Source organism: Peromyscus leucopus, chromosome X (genome assembly GCF_004664715.2).
Source record: "Peromyscus leucopus breed LL Stock chromosome X, UCI_PerLeu_2.1, whole genome shotgun sequence".
NCBI lineage: Eukaryota > Metazoa > Chordata > Mammalia > Rodentia > Cricetidae > Peromyscus > Peromyscus leucopus.
In genome coordinates this window covers 89,135,304-89,153,210 of record NC_051083.1, presented here as the reverse complement: position 1 = coordinate 89,153,210, position 17,907 = coordinate 89,135,304, and the positions used below count along the sequence as shown (strand labels likewise).

Sequence of the window (17,907 nt, the reverse complement as noted above, 5' to 3'; positions counted from 1 at the left end):
GATAACATGATAAATGAAGACATCATGGAAATAGGGATAAACAGGGTGCTAGGGAAGTTCCCAGGAATCCATAAGGATGACTCCACCTGAGACTGCTAGCAATAGTTGAGAGGGTGCCTGAACTAGTCTACTCCAGTAATCAGATTAGTGAATACCCTAACAGTTATCAAAGAGCCTTCATCCAGTAACTGATGGAAGCAGATACAGAGATCTACAGCTAGGTGCCAGGCCAAGCTCCAGGAGTCCAATCAATGAGAGAGGAGGGATTCTATAAGCAAGAGACATTGAGATCATGATGGGAAAACGTACAGAGACAGCCAGCCAAACTAGTGGAAACCCATGAACTGTAGACCAATAGCTGAGAAGCCCCCATGGGACTGGACTAGGCCGTCTGGAGATGTGAGGCTGTTGCTTAGCTTGAACTGTTTAAGGGGCTCCCAGGCAGGGGGATCGGGATCTGTCTCTGGTGCATGAGCTGGCTTTTTGGAGCCTAGTGCCTAAGGTGTGACACCTTGTGCAGTCTTGGTGCAGGGGGGAGGAGCTTGGACCTACCTCATCTGAATGTGCCAGTCTCTGCTGACTCCCCAGGAGGAGGTGGGAATGGGGGGTGTGTTGGGGGAGAAGGCTTAGGAGTGGGAAGAAGGAGGGGGGATCTGTGGTTGGTATGAATGTTGAATGTAAAATGAATATTAAATTCCTTAATAATAAAAATGTTTTAAAAAAAAGAAAAAATAAAATGATGAAATTTGCAGGCAAATGGATGGAACTGGAAAAATATTATCCTGAGTGAGGTAACACAGACCCAGAAAGATAAACATGGTATGTACTCACTCATAAGTGACACTAGCTGTAAAATAAAGGATAACTATGCTACAATCCACAGACTCAGAGACTAACTAGGCAACAAGGATGGTTCAAGTGGGAACACATGGATCTCTCTGGGTAGGGGAAATAGATTTTGTGAGGAGACTGGGGGCAGGTGGGGATAGGAAGAGGATGAATTAAGTAGGGGGTGGAGGGAGAGAGTACTAGGGAGATGACTGGAATTGGGGGACATTTCAGAGGCAAGGTAGAAACCTAGAGCAATGGAAACTCCTAGGAAGCCACGAGGGTGACCCTAGAGAAGACTCCTAGTAATGGGGTATATGGAGCCTGAAATGTCCATCTTCTATAACCAGGCAAGTCTTCCAGTGGAGGGTTTGGGACACCAACCCAGCCACAAAACCATTGGCCTACAATTAGTCCTGCCTGCAAGATATGCTGGGGTAAAGGTGGCACAGTACTTGTGGAAGCAGCCAAGCAATGATTGGTCCAAATTGAGACCCATGCCACAAGAGGGAGCCCATGCCAGACACTGCCTGGAGGGCCAGAAACCAGTGTCCGGATAACCCAGAGACCAAGTATAGAACCAAACAGGAACAGAAAAAAAATCAATGAAATGATTCTTAATGATATTCTGTTATCCTCGTAGACCCGAGCCTAGCATAATCATCATCAGAGAGGCTTCATCCAGCAACTGATGGGAGCAGATGCAGAGACCCACAGCCAACAATTAGATAGAGCTCAGGGAAACTGAGGAAGAGGAATGATTGTAGGAGCCATAGGGGTCAAGGACACTACAAAAAAACAGTCTACAGAATCAACTAACCAGGACTCATAGGGGTTTCACAGAGATTCAACCAATAATCAGGGAGCCCGCCTGAGTCTGACCTACATCTTCTGCATATGTGTTATGGTTGTGCAGCTTAGTGTTCCTGTAGGACTCCTAACAGTGCTTGCAGGGGCTGTCTCTGATTCTTCTGCCTGCTTTTAGGACCCTTTTCCTCCTACTGAGTTGCCTCCTCCAGCCTTGATATAAAGGGATGTGTCCAGTTTTATTATAGATTGACATGCCACGTTTGGTTGATATTCCTGGGGAAGCCTGCCCTTTTCTGAAGAGAAAGGAGGAGGATAAGTAGATCAGGAGGAGAGGGGAGGTGGGTGGGACTTGAAAGAAAGAGGAGAGGAGAAACTTCAGTGGGGATATAATATATGAGAGAAGAATAAATTAAAAAATTAAGAATTCATGGCTCGTACAATATATTTTTTTACTCTCATAAGACTACCATTGTCAAATTCAGTTTTTGTCATTCACTAGCTATGCCTAAAATTTTGCATCTTTATTTTATTTTATTTTTATTTTTTGGTATGTGGGGGAATAGGCTTACCTAAAACTATTGTTATGAAAAGTAAATAGATAATACACAAAAAGACTATCAAGCCTTGAAGAAGAAGTAGAGGAATTGAACGAATCAAGCAAATAAAATAAAACAAACAAACAAATCACAGAGGGAAAACACCCAGGAACTATAGGAAACCATGAAAAGACAAGATTTCTGAATTGTGAGCATAGAAGGAGAAGAATCCTGGGTCAAAGGCATAGACCAGATCTTCAAAAGGCTCATAGAATAAAAATCCCCAAATTAAGGACATACCCAAATAGATACAAGAAGCACACAGAGCACCAACTAGACAGGACCAGGTAATAAATTCCAGTGTCATATTATAGTTAAAACACTAATACAGAATATATAAATAGAGGCTATGAGAGCTGCAAGAGAAGAGCCATAGTCACATATGAAGGAAAATCCATTCAAAAAATAGCTTATTTCTCAATGGAAAATTTTACAGCCAGAGGAGCTTGGAGCAATGTACTCCAAGTTCTAAAAGGCCACTGATGTCAACTTAGACTACTTCACCAAGCAAAACTTTCTGCTGTAGTTGAAGGACAGAGACAATCTTTCCATGATGTAAATATGCTAAAAATATGTCCACCAAACTAGCCCTATAGAGAATGCTGGAAGCAATGCTTCAGACTGAAGACAGAAATAAACATAGCCAAGAAACTATAGGAAGAAAATAAACTTAGTCCTAAGTACTGAGACACAAAGTATGACTAAGAACACAAACAAGAAACAACTACAAAAATTTAAAAAAAAATGACTGCAATTAACACGCACTTTTCAATAATAACTTTAAAATAATAGTGGCCTCAACTCGACAATCAAAGTACACAGGTTACTTAAATGAATTAAGAAACAAAATCATCTTGTTGTCTACAAGAAACTCAAGCTTTTGCCACCTACAAGAAATTGAACTTACTCTCTAGGATAGGCTGAGATTAAATGAAAATGACAACACAATACAACAAAACCTCTGGGACACATTAAAAGCAATCCTAAGGAGGAAATTTATAGTTCTAAGCACCTATATTAAAAAATCAGAAATAGCACAAATGCCTTAATGACAAACCTTCAAGAATTTGGAAAAATGAAAAGAAAAGAAACCAAACCCAAATCCAGTAGAGGATAAGGAATAATGAAAAATAAAAGAAAACAATACAGAGAAATAACGAATCTAAGAGCTGAATCTCTGAGAAGATAAACAAGATTGACAGATCACTGGCCCTATTAACCAAAAGAAAGAAATGACCCAAATTAACAGAATCAGAGATAAACCAGAAAACAGTATAACAGGCACCAGATAAATTTAGAATATTACAAGGGAATACTTTTCAAAAAACTATACTCATTAAGTTAGAAAATCCAAAAGAAATGGATGAATTCCTAGATTTATCCAAACCACTGAGGTTAAACCAAGAAGAGATCAAGAACTTAAACAGTGCCACCCCTTGCCTCTCAACACCTACTGCAGGAAGGAAAGCTGATCCTGAGAAAACAAGAGTGGGAGAGTTGACCCTGCTCCTCACCAGGTGCAGCACTTGGGAGAACAGGCCTTGCACCTCGCTTGAGTAATACACTAGAACTGACCCTGTGGACAGGGGCACAGGAGATCTGGCCCTAAGTGTGTGAGAGATCTAACCCCACCCCTCATCTGCCCTCCTCCATCCCCTGCCTCTCACCATCTGTGGTGAGTGCGGGAGCTGGCCCTGCCTCTCACTGGCTGCAGTACTTGGGAGAGTGGGCCCTACACCTCACCTGGGCAACACCATAGAGCTGACCTTGTTGGCCCAGGTGAAGGTGAGTTGGCCCTGAAGGTGTGAGAGCAGGAGAGATGACCCCACTCCCCCTCATCTACCAGGCGGTAGCATGGGTAAGAGAAAGATGCCCCCACTACACACACACTCTTTGCCACCTGCGGCAGACAGGAGAGCTGGCCTTGGGGGCACAGGAGCCAGAGAGCTGGCTCTGCACCTCACCAACTACAGCAGCCCTTCACTTTGCCTGGGCAAAACAGTAGAGCTGGCCCTGGTGGTATGGGTGTGGGTGAGCCAGCCCCCAGAGCATGAGAGAAGGAGAACTGGCCCTTCTCCTTGCTGTCTGTTACAGTGGGTCAGCTATCTGGGGCAATGGTGGAGAGCTTGCACTGGTGGTGATGATGAGGGAAAGCTGGCAGGCTGACCAACCCAGCTACCACCTAGGCCCAGAACCAGGGCTATGAGTTGGCCCACCCCAACATCCATCTCATCTATGAACTGCTGGAGTAGGTGAAGGGGCCGGACCTGCAGATCCAAAGCTGTAGGATCTTCACAACACAGGTAAACGACAGGATATCAAAGAGGAGTCCCAATGAGGGCCCAGTATGGAGGATATAGTAGAAGCCAGAGATTTTGAACCAGACCAATGACTCATTGCAACAAACAGTTAAGTAAAGATATTTGGACTAAAGCATATACTATGTGACTTACAGTGTCACACTACAGCTTCCATGCCCAGACTTTTTTCCCTTTTCTTTTTGTATGTTAGTTAGCTTGTTTAGAATCGATTTAAAAAAAAGTCTAAAAAAGAGAGAACTTAAACAGACACAAGGAATGAGAAAATTGAAACAGTAATTTAAATGCCTTCCAAAAAACAAAAACAAAGAAACTCAAAACAAACAAACAAAACAAAATCCAGGCCAAAGGGACTCACTGCAAGATTAATACTTCTTAAATTATTCAAAAAATTAGGAATAGAAGGTATTTTTCAAAGTTCCTTCTATAAAGTCAGTATTAGTATAATACTAAATCCAGTAAAGACATAACAACAATGCTAAAGGCAATATCCTTGATGAACATATATACAAAAATCCTCAATAAAATACTTGCAAATTGATTAGAAAAATATATTAAAAAGTTCATCTACCAAGATCAAATTGGCTTTATCTCAGAGATGCAAGGATGGTTCAATATTTTGAACATAAGTCATTAAATGAAATAAAACATACAAATGGGCCAGATACAACAAACCCAAAGCCAACATTTATCCTTAATGAAAAAAAACTCAAAGAAATCCCATTAAAATCAGAAGTGAGACATGGCTGTCCATTATCATCACTCCTTTTCAATACAGTGAATGAAGCAGGTTGATAAATAAAATGCTGATTGACCAGTAGCCAGACAGGAAGTATAGTATAGGTGGGACAGTCTAACTAAAAAAACAAACAAACAAACAAACAAACAAAAAACAGAGAGACGCTGCCAGCCACCACCTTAAAAAACAAGACATAAAGATACCTGTAAGCCATGAGCCATGTGGCAGGCAAGGTATAGATTTATAAAAATTTATAAAAATTTAAGATGTAAGATCTAGCTAACAAGTCTGAGCCTTTAAGCCATACAGTTTTAATTAATATAAGCCTCTGTGTGTTTATTTGAGTCTGAGTGGCTGCGGGCCTGGGCAAGACTGGAGAAAACTCCAGCTACAAAGCAGCATTGGCTGGAGCCATAAGACAACAGAAGGAAATTAAAGACATACAAATAGGAAAATATCATCCCTATTTGCAGATGATATGTTCTAATACATGATATAACAAAAATTCTACCAGAAAACTTTAGAAATGATCAACACTTCAGAAATGTGGGCAGATTACAAAATAAACTTTAAAATTCAGTAGCTTTTCTATATGCCAATAACAAATGTGATGAGAAAGAGAGCATAGAAACTTGCCACTCAAAATTGACTTTAAAAAAGAGTCCTAAACAAGGGGTAGAAGACGGCTACATTGAAAACTTTAAATATTTGAAGAAAGAGATTGAAAAGGCCATGAGAGGATGAAAAAACCTCCCCTGTTCATGAATTTGTAGAATTAATACTGTGAGCATGACTATCCTACCAAAAGCAATTTACATATTCATGCAACCCCAAATCAAAATTCCCATCAACATTCTTCACAGAAATAGAAAAAAAAAATCTAAAATTTATATACAACTGCAAAAGACCCTGGATAGCAAAAGCAGTCCTGAGCAAAAAGAACAATGCTGTAAAGATTACCATGCTACATTTGAAGACAGGTTACAGAGCTATAAAAACATCCTGATACTAGCATAAAACAGATAGAGATCAGTGGAATAGAATAAAAGTGTCAAACGAGTATATGTAACTATAGTCCTCTGATATTTCACAAAGATACCAATATATACCCTGGAGGAAAGACAGCAACAAACAGTACTAGGGACATTAGATGTCCATATGTAGAAGAAATAAAATAGAACCATATTTTTCAACCTGCACAAACATAAACTCCAAATGGACAAAAGTCTCCAAAGTAAAACCAGAAACACTGAAACTGGTAGAAGTAGAAAATATGGCACACATACACAATGGAATTCTAGTCATCTATATAGAAAAATGAAATCATAAAATTCGTAGATAAGTAGATGGAACTAGAAAATATTCAATTGGGTGAGGTTACTCAGACAAAGAAAGACAAACAGCACATGTTGTCTCTTATTTAGGGATCCTAACTCAGCATCTTTAGACATCAATATATAACCTGGAGTAACTGCAGAAACCAGGAAAGTGAAAAGGGACCATGGGGAGGGGTACTCTAGAGAGAGGGGTAGGCTCAGGTAATATGAATGGGTAAATGGGAAAAATGAGGGGGCTTTAACTGGGGAGAAGGGAGGGAGGGCAATACAGAGGGAGAGGAAGTAAGAGATAAATAACACTAAGGATATATATTTACTCAATATATGTGTAATATTTAAGTGTACACACACAGTTTGCATGCAGTTATGACAGTTGGGAGGGATAAGGCTTCCCCTAAAAAACCATAGACCATCTAACAAAAACCCCACTGCTAGGCATGGAAAACTTTCCTTCGAGTTGTTAGTCAGGGGGGTTCATGAGATTCCCAAGCAACAGAGGCTATTGCAATTGCCCTGAACCTGAAGATAAAACCCCATTTCTGAAGACACCACACACTTCAAACAGGACTTGGAGGAACTGAGCTGTATCTGACCTGGAGGCTTCCTGCTGTGGATATCGCTCTATATAAATAAAACACTGATGGCCAGTGACCAGACAGGAAGTATAGGCAGGACAAGGAGAAAGGAGAATTGGGGAAACAGGAAGAAGGAGGGAGAGACACTGCAGCCACTGCCAGGACAAGCAGATCTTATTTTGTAACACAATTTGCTAGCCTGTGTCTTTTGATGGAATGAATTAGGACCATTAATATTCAGTCATTATTTAAAGGTATATATTGATTCCTGTCATTTTGTTAATTTTGAAGTTTTGGGTGTTTCATATTTTTTAATTTGTGTATATGTATGCCTCTATGTGGTCTTGTGCCTTCAAAAGCCAGAAAATGCATAGGATCCCCTGAATCTGGAGTTAGAGATAGTTGTGAGCCACCTGATTCGGGTGCTGGGAACTGAATCCCAGTCCTTTGGGAGAGAACTACATGCCCTTACCTGCCGAGCCGTCTCTCTAGTCAGTCATCTTTTGTTAAACCATTTCTTAATCTGTTTACTAGCTTCTCTGTAGCATTTTAGGTGTGTTTATTTTCCTCTTAATTCAGAAATATTCTTTTGAGTATCCTCTACAGGGCTGGCTTGGTGGTCATAAAATCCTTTAGCCTGCACTTTCACAGAAATTTTTCTTTCTCCATCAATTACAGTAGACAGTTTTGCCAGGAATAGATTGGCAGTTCTGATTTTTCAGAGATTGAAATACATCTTTCCAAGCCCTTCTGGCTTTTAAGGTTTCCATTGAAAATTCAGCATTTAATCTTATGGGCCTGTCTTTATATGTGACTTGGATCTTCTCTCTTGTAGCTTTCAATACACTTACTTTGTTCTGTGTATTTAATTTTTCAGCTATGGCATAGGGATTTAGATATGGCATGGGTATTTTCTTTCTGGTCCTATCTATTTGGCATTCTATAAAACTTTTGTATCGGGATGGGCATCTTTCTCTAGATTTGGGGGATTAACTTCTATGATTTTACTGAGAATATCTCTTGTTTCTTTGACTTGAAATTCTTCTCCTTCTTGTATGCCTATAATTAATAACTTTTGTCTTTTCATGGTATCCTAGAGATCTTGCATGTTCCATTCATATATCACTGACTTTGACTGAGCCTAATTCCAACCCCACTACTGTATCTTCACCCCCACAATTCTATTCTTCTTATGACCCATTATATTCATTAGGCTCTCTATTGAGCTTTTAAATTTTACTTATTATTTGATAATTTCATACATGAATGCAGTGTATTTAGATCATATCTACCACCACCACCCCTGTTTCTCATCTCCACCTCTTCCAGATCCTCACATTTGCCCTACTATATTTTTCATTTCTAACATCAATCCAGTTTAGTTTTTTCTTCAGCATTTCTATCTCTTTATTGAATTTTATATCTATATCCCAAATTGATTTCCTCTTCTCATCTAGCTATTTGTTTATGTTCTCTTGGAATATATTTAGTTTCCTCATTGAGTTGTTTGAAAATATTTCTTATTGCCTCTTTAAACTGTGTGTCTGGAATTTTTGTTTAGATTATTTTCACTAGAGCCATTACTGTAGGATTAGTTATTTTTGGAGGAGACCAGTTGTCTTGAGTTTTTGCACTGAGACCTGCCCATCTGGGATTAGAGCATTGGTCAGCATTAGAGCAGAGCATTTTGTTGTTGCTTAATTCAGGTCACCTTTTATTTTTAGTGGAAGTGTCTGAAGTGTTCAGGAGAGACTAGATTGTAGTAGGGTTGAGGTGATGTTTCCTCTTTTAGACTGCTATTCAGGGAACCAGGTTGTATCCTCAGACCGCCACTATGCCTTGAGGATTTTTTATAACTATATTCACTGACCAGTAGAAAATGAACCATGAACATTGAGAATCAGTTGACTACAAAAGGGTTCTTTATTAAGTCTTAATTGGGAATATAAAGGGACACCAACAGTGTGTAGTAATATATATATAATAGTGTATGTATATATATATTACACATATATATTACACCAATAATTTGTAGTAGTATATTAGTTATTGTGGATATGAGTGGAGAAACCTCAGGGAAAGAAGAAAGAAATCATAGTGGGATTAGTGATTAGTATTAGATTGCTTGTCAGGATACAAAGGAAGGGGACATACTTAGGAACAATGATAGAAACGAATTAAAAACACATAGGGGGAATATATGAGAGTTATGTTTAAAGGTACACTGCAAAGAAAAAAGCAAAGATTTGCATTTGCATAATGTAAAGCCATCTCATCTCTTGGGGGGTTGAGTGCTAGAGACTGTAAAGTAGGATAGCTTGTATGCTTTGAAGGATATGAAGATAATAGGATACGGAATGGGGAAGCATGGATGGTGAGGGACCAGCCATAGGTTGCTACATTGACCTTGGGTATTACATAAATAAGGAAGCACTGGGTAAAGACTGGTTTTGGGGTCAGATTCTTGAATGACCCTGTGACCTCATAGGATGATGTGGGGTGGAGGCACATAATGCCTCAAATGGGGGCCACCAAACCTCAAATGGTAATGGGGAGTTGGGACCTGACTATGGGCACAGGCCCTAATATCAAATGGTGTACCACAGCTGGGCTGAAGTACGGGGTGCATTCCCTAACCTCAAATGTCAAACTAGAGCCTAGGTCAAAATGCAGGTTTGCTCCCTACATAAAAAAGTCACCAGGAGTTAGGGCTGCAATAGAGTCATGCTACCTAACATCAATGATGACCAAGTGCTGATAAAGTCATTTTTATATATGATATATAAAAGTGGAAGTGAGACTGGGAAAAGGAAGAAAACTAGCAAGAGGGGAGAACAGGGAGGGGAGAAAATGTGAAAATGAACATTCAAATGAAAGGCATTTAAAAGTCAATGCAATTCCAGTAACAATCCCCATCTCAGTCTTCACTGAAATAGAAAAAAATCCATGCTAAAATTTATATTGAATCACAAAAGACTCTGGATAGCCAAAACAATCTTGAACAAAAAGAACAGTATTGGAGAGATTGCTATTCCAGACTTCAAGATATAATATAGAGCTGTAGCAATAAACACAACATGATATGGGCAAAAAAAACAGAGTTGTAAAGCAATAAAACAAAACAGAAGACCCAAACATGAGTACTAAACCTACAGCTACCTGATATTTGACAAAGAGGCAATAAAATGTACACTAAAGAAAATCTGTCATCTTCAACAAATGATGCAGGGAAAACTGGATGTGCACAGGTAGAAAATAAAATTAGACCCATATCTGTTACCTTGCACAAAAATTACCTCCAAGTGAATGAAAGACCTCAATCTGAAACCTGAAATGCTAAAACTGCTAGAAGAAAATACAGGCAGTCTCCTACAAGATTTAAGTGAGAAAGAGACTTTCTGAACAGGACTCCATTTGCCAAGGGATTAAGGCTAACAATTGAGAAGTGGAAAACTCATAAGGAAACAATCAACAGAGTGAAGCAATATCAACAGACATGCTAGGTAGGGCAGATTGGGGGAAAATCTCACAGGATCACATCATGGTACAAGGAACTACAGACATGATGATGACTACTGAGAGAGGGAGAATTAGCCTCTCCCTGAGATGAGCTAAGTAATTGACTGTCCAATAAAAAGTGGTCAGCCCTGAAGCCATATACACACAACAAACAAAAACATAACCAGTGAGATGTATTTATATATTTGTATGTGTGTGTGCACGCATACACACACACACACACACACACACACACACACACACACACACACACACACTAAAAAAATGCAATTAAAATTTCTTCTCAAAAAAAAAAGAAATGACAATCTTTTCAATTTGGGTGCTGGGAAAATCAGATACCCACCTGCAGAAAAATTAAAAAAAAAAAAAAAGGAAACTAGATCCTCATTTCTTGCAATATACAAAACAAAATCAACTTAAAATAGATTAAAATAGACTATATCAGTCACTAACCATGAAAATGATCTACAGGCAATCTATTGGAGGTATTTTTCTCAAAAGAGTTTCCTCTCCCCAAATATGTCAATGCTTGTGTCAAGTTGACAAAAATCAACCAGCACATCATGATTCTAGTCAGAATGGCTATTATCAAAATGAAAAAAGATAATAAGTGCTGTGGGATGTCCTGTATGTTAAATGTGTTGCTCTGGTTGGTTAATAAATAAAACACTGATTGGCCAGTAGCCAGGCAGGAAGTACAAGCGGGACAGGGAGAGAGGAGAATTCTGGGAAGTGGAAGGCTGGGTCAGAGAAATGCTTCCAGCCACCATGAGCCATGTGGCAACTTGTAGACTAATAGATATGGGTTAATTTAAGATATAAGAACTAGATAACAAGAAGCCTGCTGCGGCCATACAGTTTGTAAGCAATATAAGTCTCTGTGTGTTTTGCGGTTGGGTTTAAGCGGCTGCAGGACTGGCAGGTGAGAGAGATTTGTCCTGACCAAGGGCCAGGCAGGACTGGAGAAAACTCTAGCTACAAATAAGTGTTATTAATTATGTGAAAAGGGTAGCTTAAGAAAATACCATGTGACCCAACAATCCCACCTCTGGTATACATCTAAATCTGTTAATTATTTATTGAGTAGTATTATTTACAAGAGCTAATACAACATATCAAAGTATATGTCCATCAATGGATAACTGGATAAGGAAAATATCATATGTACAGAAAGAAATAATATTCAGTGTTTAAAATGATGAAATTCTATTATAACACCTTCAAAGAACATAGTACCCACTATATTAAGAAAAACAAAGCACAGAAAAAATGATCTCATTCATATGCAGAATCTTTTTTATTATTGATAATAGATTCTTCTCTGATACAATATATCCCAACCACAGTTTCTCTTCTCTCTGCTCTTCCCAGCTCCCTACCTTCTCTGCTTTCCCCCAGATCCACTCCCCTTCTGTTTCCTCTTCAGAAAACAGCAGGCCTCTAAGAGACAACAGTCAAACTGGACAAAACAAGATACAATAAGACAAAGTAAAAACCCTCATAATAAGACTGGGGAAAGCAACTCAATAGAAGGAAAAGAGTCCCAAGAGCAGGCAAAAGACTCAGAGACACATCCACTCCCACTGCTATGAGTCCCACAAGAAGACCAAGCTACACAACCGTAACATATACACAGAGGACCTGGTGTAGATCCATGCAGGCCCCATGCTTGCTGTTTTAGTCTCTGTGAGTCCATGTGAGCCCTGCTTAGTTGAGTTAGTGGGCCATATTTGAGAATCTTTATCCATAGAACTACAGAGGGTAGGTATAGAGTAATGGAGTAGAAGGAACAGATATCTCTCTTTATAAAAGGGAAATAGAATAGCTAGATATGGATGAAAGTGGGGGAAGGACTGGGAAGATCAAGTAGGGACAGGGAAGATACAGAGGGTTGTGGGAGGGAATGCAGGAAAAGAGCTAAAATGAAAGGGCATTTAAGGGGTAGTATGGAAACCTAATACAGTAAACTTCCTGGAAATATATACATATATGAAGGTGATCTAAATGAAATTGCCAAATCATGGGGAGGACAGAGTCCCAACTGGCCATCTTTTGTCACCAAACAAAGCTTCCAGTACTGGAATTGGGTTATATCTAATTGAGTTATCCAAACGGTCACCATGGATATCCCTAAACAAAGGCTGTTGCCAAGACTATAGGTTGCTCTCCACAACCTGACAGCAAGGCCCCATTGCTGAAGACAATAGCTACACAACTTATGAACCTGGAGATGTCAAGCTGGTCTTTGATACAGGAAGGTACTCTGCATGCTATCAAAAGAGAAACATAAACACCAAGCCAGCTACAAACCCTCTAATCTACAATGGTGTCCTGCCTTCAAGATATGCTAGGGCAATGGTGTCACAAAGTCTGTGGGAGTAACCAAGCAATAAGTGATTTGACCTAAGGCCTACTCCACAAGATGGAACGCATACCTGAAATTACTTGGATGACCAAGAACCAGAGACTAGATAGCCCAGGGACATAGGGCAAAACCAAATAATACTAGTCCAAAACAAGAAAAAATATAGTGATAAAATGACTCCTAATGACATTCTGCTATACTCATAAAACAGTGCCTTGCTCAGCCATCATCAGAGAAGCTTCGTCCTACAATAGATGAAGACAAATACAGAGACCCACAACCCAACATTATGCAGAGTGAGAAACCTTGGAACACTTAGCCCTAAATGAGATGTCTCCATCAAATCCTTCCCCTTAGATAAGAATAAAAATCTCATCATTCATATAGTTATCTTCTCTCACCCTTTTGGATAAATATTATAGGCTATTTTATGTAACATCAGGACCAGTTCAGATATTACCTGCCCTAAAATGTTATCATCAAAGGAGATTTGTCATCTTTCTAGTTATGAATGAAATAAGTGAAATAAAGAAAAACAACACAAAACAAAAAAAAAAGAAATGTGTGTCTTCTTGCAGCACAGGTGACAGTCCTTGACTCTGCATCAATTTCAAAAGAACAATCTTCAGTGAGATCTCATTTATAAAATATCAACTAATTTTATATCAAGGTTTTTAAGGTTCACCAGCCTTTCTTAAAGCTCAACCTTTCAATTTCCAAATTGTAACACTATCTTCCAAGTTAAAAGATAGGACTAGAGGCTGGAGAGATGGCTCAGAGGTTAAGAGCACTGGCTGCTCTTCCAAAGGTTCTGAGTTCAATTCCCAGTAACCACATGATGGCTTATAACCATCTGTAGTGAGTTCTGGCACTCTCCTCTGGCCTGCAGGCATACATGCAGGCAGAACACTCTTACATAATAAATAAATCTTAAAAAAAAAAAAGTTCAAACCTTCCTTTAGCCGGGCGGTGGTGGCGCACGCCTTTATTCCCAGAACTCGGGAGGCAGAGGCAGGCGGATCTCTGTGAGTTCGAGGCCAGCCTGGTCTCCAAAGCGAGTTCCAGGAAAGGCGCAAAGCTACACAGAGAAACCCTGCCTCAAAAAAAAATAGGACTAGAGATTAAAAGTTTAAAAATGTTCATAACTGGAAAAAACTTGGGAGATTATCCTGCCCTCTCCAAATACCTAAGGAGTGATTTAAAAATCATGATTGTTATTTTTCCCTATTAGCACATGCACTTATGTGCATACACACATCTGTTATGTAGCTGTAATTAAAAATTTGACAGGCATGAATGGGTTAAATATTTGCTTGGCAGTAGCTATGGAACCTAGACATAACCTGCCAGTCTAAAATTTTAAGTTCCACAAACACTAATATAACAGTGACAAGATTTCCAGACTGAATGTATGTTGATAAAATATAAGATTAATAACTTTAGAAATTACCCAAATTCTAAGTGAATGGCACAAAGTCATATACTGTAATGTTATGTATACTATACAGGTAGGCTCTTCCTTCATTGTAACTTAATCTGAGGTATATAGGATCAAATGTTGGCTTTATTGGAAGTGCCTTCTAAAACTGTAGATAGGGATACAGTTGTTCTTACATCAACTCTTCAAAATCAATCACCTAGAGTTGGAGTCAGACCCCAGATATTGAAAAGCACAGTCACCAAATTGATCACCATCACTCAATGAGATAGATGCTGGTCATAAATCTCAGAGTCATCCATACTTCCTACTGACAAGTTATAAATGTAGAGGTTCCAACATTGGGTTTCATAATTTGCTGGAATAATTCACATAGGACAAGGTGTGGAAGGGTTTTAACCACAGCTTTTATGCCCACTCCATATGGAGTCAGGGTGTATCTCCCTTTCCTACATAACAGTATATTTATGAACCAGTGATCTCTACTTAGCCTTGAAAAGAAGAATTTTTAATTTACTTTTAGTGTGTGTGTGTGTGGGGGGGTTATGGTAAGTATGTTTGCATGTATCATTTTCAAGTATGTTTGACAATAGGTCAGCATGGAGAATCTTCCTCTATTGCTCTCCACCTTATTTCTGGAGAGATGATATCTCACTAAAACTGCGACTCACCAATTGGCTAAACTGATTGGCCAGAAAGCCTTGGGGTTCCTTCTGTCTTGGCCTCCTGCTTTCAGCCTCTCAGCTCTGGGTTTACAAGTGTGTGCCACCATACATACCCTGCTTTTTACATGGATGTTAGGAATATCGACTCAAATTCTCATATTTGTATAGCAAGTCCAATAAGCAAACTCCCTAACAAACTAAAGTATTTGGGAAGGGATTCATTATATGAGCATTATTGAGTGTCACTGTGATTGAATTAAATACTTGGTCCCACTTTCCTCCTTGGACCTTGAGATAGCCCCAAATTCCAAACTTCTAATAATAGGATGTTTCCTTCTGGTGACTGTCCACATCCTACAGCACAACAAAGACATCTTATTACTCTTATATGTCAGGAAATTTCAAGGCTTTTTAAGCTCTGTGTCAAGAACCAGGGATGGAGATCAGATAGTCCTTACTAGGCCACACCATGCTTGCAATCTTCTCTAAGAAGAACACATTGACATGGACAAGGAAAAACAGGTCTTGAGAGGAAAACCTCAACACTGAATGAACACTAGTATTACAAGAATTCTGCTGAACAGAAGGCAGAGAATAACAACAAATGCTTGGGCAGATCGGAATGTTAATTATTCTGATTTTGGCGTGACACATTGTATACATATACTGAATTATCACAGTGTACCCTCTAAATATGGACAACTATGATCTGTCAAAAATAAAGAGAGGAGGCAGGGATCTTCAGCCTTAGCTCCTGGCACCGAACTCATAAAGTCTTAGTTTCCTCAGTAACAGATACAATATGAGCATGTTTTAACTTGGCCTTAGTTCCTTGCTCCATAATAAATGAGATTCTAAGAGTAAAAGAGCCTTGGAATCTTTCAAGTATTCAAACTTGCATGTTGATGAGATGATGGTGACTCCTAGGTAGCATTAAGATAGGGCTGGTCACCAGCAAAAACAAAAACAAACAAACAAACAAGATATGCTTAGAGAGCTGGAACTTCGAGCCAGCTGGAACTTCAAGCCACATCCCCTAATTCTCAGGGACAGCAATGGGAATTGGAGATTGAGTTAATCACCAGAGGTCAGTTATTTAATTAATCTAGTCTATATAACTGAACTGCTTTAATGATTTTAATTAATAGAAACTGAACGTTTCCTGATTGGTGAATGCACTCATGTACTTGAATGGTAGGGCACAGCAACTCCTTGGGGACAGCATCTCCTCTATCTTCTACCCTTCTAGACACTACCCCGAGTACCACCTCATCTACCATGTCACTCACAGACTTAGGATATTTTATTATAAACTAGTAACATTAAAGAGCTTCCATGTCACCGGGTGGCAGTGGCGTACACCTTAAATCCCAGCACTCGGGAGGCAGAGCCAGGCGGATCTCTGTGAGTTTGAGGCCAGCCTGGTCTACAGAGTGAGATCCAGGACAGACACCAAAACTACACAGAGAAACCCTGTCTCAAAAAACCAAAAAATCAAAAAAAGAAAGAAAGAAAGAAAGAAGGGAGGGAGGGAGGGAGGGAGGAAGGAAGGAAAGAAAGGAAGGAAGGAAGGAAGGAAGAAAGAAAGGAAAGATAAAAGGGTTTCCATGGCTTCTTTTGAGTATTTGTGACATATTTCTCAACATGAAAATGGTTGTAGAAACCAGTGACTAGTAGCCAAGTCAGAGAGAAGTGTTAGTAACCCAAAGATTCAGCATGTGTGATTGTAATCGGACAGTGGAGGCAATCTTGTGACACTGAGCCTTTAAACCGTGCAGCCTTTACTAGCTTTAGTTAGCATTGTACTGGAATGAAATTGTAGGCCATGTACATAGTGTTTTCAGAGAACTGGAAAAACTACTTGTTTTTTTTTTTTTTTTTTTTTTTTTTTAAAGCACACACACATTTATTGTCATGCGAACCGAGAAACTTTTTTTTTTTTAGCTTGGTACTCAGAGAATGTGGAGGAGTACTCAGAAAACACAGGAATGTACCAACTGGCTGCTGTCTAGGATGGAAACAAAGGAACGCATCCTCAGAAATGAACAAGGAGCAAAATACAAGGAAGATAGAAAATAGTGTACAGAATAAAACCTATGAGGTTTTTTAGGAAGTAATTTGTATAGGACCCCCAAAGACAAGTATCTCAGATGCAGGACAGCAGAGAAAGGGAGTCTCACAAGAGTTAGCAGCGTGTTTTTCTAAATAGGAAGGAGCTGCTGCCTGGGACTGAGATCCAGGACTTAAACTTTTAGAGGTTAAGAAGATTAGAGAATCCCAAAGAGAAATCCCATGGAAAAGCAAAAAGCACCTAGATTGTCTCCCTTTCACTCCTATCTTCATCCCTAGATTTTTCTCTAGTCTATCCCTGGTCACCTGGAACCCTGGAGGAAAAGGCAGATACCATGTTTGCTCTTTTCCTCTCCACAACTGTTAGCTGCCCTGAGACATCTCCAGTGGCTGGATGCTGCCATTAAGGAACTCAGACAGAAAGTAGACAATAAGAGAAGAGGCCACATCATGGGAAGCAGAGTGGCAGTATAACCCCTGTTACTGCACTGTTTCCCCCTCTGGGTTCCTAAAGCCAATTCTACCGGTAAGCTCATCACCTCCCCTGCCCACACACACAGGGAGAGAGAGGAGATACAGATATAGCATGGGGTAGGAGCCTAGAGATGGAATGAAATGGTATTCAGAAAACAGGAGAGTGAGATGGT

General features: G+C 39.6%; 1 protein-coding gene across 1 annotated transcript in view; it reads right to left on the bottom strand.

Moving 5' to 3' along the window:
* Bhlhb9 (basic helix-loop-helix family member b9) overlaps positions 1 to 17,907 on the bottom strand; it is a 36,939-nt gene that overhangs the window by 12,849 nt on the left and 6,183 nt on the right. The gene's annotated exons all lie outside the window — the stretch shown is intronic.